At 44.6% G+C, this 2,211-nt stretch overlaps 1 protein-coding gene across 1 annotated transcript in view; it reads left to right on the forward strand.

Annotated features, from left to right (window-relative positions):
* Positions 1-2,211, forward strand: part of LOC102677297 (SOX domain-containing protein dichaete-like) — an 8,657-nt gene that overhangs the window by 978 nt on the left and 5,468 nt on the right. The gene's annotated exons all lie outside the window — the stretch shown is intronic.

Raw genomic sequence — 2,211 nt, forward strand, 5'->3', positions numbered from 1 at the left:
CGCGCCAGTTTCAATAGCGAAACACGGAACCGACCGGAATAATGCTCCACCCACGGGCTAAGGTACACGAAGCCCACCCCACCCCCTACCCTTTGCCTCTTTGCACCACCACCTCGCACCTCCTCCTCTTCCACATCCATCCATCCATCCATCCATCCATCCATCCGTATCCACGCACCCCCTCACTTTCTTCGCCGACAATGCATAATGCCATTCTGCCGCGGTAACGGTGACAATGGGCCCCGCACGTCCTGCTGGAAAGTAATTATCTTAATGTCGACGAGACCAGCGGCGACGAATGGTGAAACACTCTCGGAACGACGGCTGCCTTCCGTGCGAGGAATCTCTCTTGGCTTGGTTACTCCAACCTCGCTTTTGCCCTCCCACAACACGCTGTTGTGTATCACTCCCTTTTCCTTTTGCCTTCCTTCCTTCCTTCCTTCCTTCCTTCCTACCTTTCCAAGCTTGCCTGGCTTGCTCACTGAGCTTGGAAGGGGGCGAATCGTTGTTTCGCTCTTGGATGCGGATTGTGAGCGGGACAATATCGATGCCGTGAACCGTTCCCGCGATATCGTGACAAATCGCGTCGCAACACGCGGCGGGATTGTCTACTCGTTGATGAATAACGCTTGGAGGCGACGCGTTACTGGCCTTCGTCGGTTAAGACGAACTTTCGTGTAGTTCACGTTGGTGAGGGTGATCGTTGTCACTGTTCATTCGGAATTGAACGGATAATAGGCGAGGTAATTTATTCTTTCGATTCGTGGATAATATTTTAATTGTTGCTTTTCCTAGTAGCACGTTTCTTTCTTTTCTTCCTTCTTTTTGTATTTTATTATTAAGAAGCAAATTGATTAAAAGTTGAACTACACGTGCATCTTATTGCCAAGATCAATTTTTCAGAACGCGGAGAATCGAATACACTTGAACTGTGCTCAGTTATCCAATTTTTTATTTCGTTACACGATCAGTTTCAATCTAAGAATCAATCAAATCTTGCCAATTTCTATAATATAAAGCGATATTCACCGGAAGAAATTTTGATAAATCTACTCGAGATACTTAAAAACGGGCCGATAAATCGATCGTATTAAAATCGATGGTGGAAGGAGGGAGAGCGTATAGCCCCGTAATTCCATTGGTGTGCCTGCAGGCGAGAGATCCTTTGTAATCGACACAGGGGATAGGAGCGAGAGGGCTAGAGAAAAGGGGAAAAGGAAAGAGGAAGAAATAAAAAGAGAAAAGGAGGGGGGATAGGGGAGAAAGGAAGAAAAGTGCGTTTTACCGTGACCAGCCGGATCGTATTATTCCCTTCTCTCTTCGAATCTCAATTAGTCATTACGTCTCACGGGTTGGCGTAGCTTCGATGCCCTCCTCGAAACTCTCCCCCGACCGTCCGTGGCTGGTTTCTCTGCATTAATTGCGTCTACGTCGGTCTCTACGTGCCACCCCCTCCCTCGATCCGTCGCCACTCGGCCCCCTTCCGGTGACGAAGGGGGGTTGTTTCGACAAGGATTAGTGTCGGCGCCACGAACCGCATAATTCGCCCCCGCTCCAACGTGGAAAATCAGATCTGCGGCCTGACTAACGCGGAGAATCGCTCCCTCCCCTTTCCAAGACGTTGTTTACGTATAGTAAAATCTGGTGTCGCTTTGTAATGATTCCCAGTCTAGCGTTATGCGCGATAATTGATCGTTACGAGCCCGTTTGTGCGTGATGCTTTGCCGAAGTAGCTACGAGAGGGGGTGATCGTACACCGAATCTCCGATATTCCCTAAGCTATTCTGATATTCGAAGCGTTTAGCGTGTTCAAAATCTTGTTTCGTTGATAACATTTATTGTTATGCATACGTTTATGCATGTCATGTCGTATTCGCTTTGAATTATTTAACGATAATTAATTATATAAGGATATATTTTTATACACGTAAATATGTAAATTAGTTTAGTTTATAATTGAAGGCTATTTCTATTATTACGTTATACAACCACCTATTCCGCTTAACGCAACTTAAGTTTCATAATTGAAACACCCCGTAACCGTAAATAAAATCTTTTACAACCGAAATGAATACCGTTTATAACGGGACAAACATTTCTATTATCTATATATTATGTTATTAATTTAATTATAGATGGCGTATATGATGGACAGACCTTTCAGAATCATATTCCAGAAACGTATATATATATATATATATATATATATAT

Source organism: Apis dorsata, unplaced genomic scaffold (genome assembly GCF_000469605.1).
Source record: "Apis dorsata unplaced genomic scaffold, Apis dorsata 1.3 scaffold_215, whole genome shotgun sequence".
NCBI classification, from domain to species: domain Eukaryota; kingdom Metazoa; phylum Arthropoda; class Insecta; order Hymenoptera; family Apidae; genus Apis; species Apis dorsata.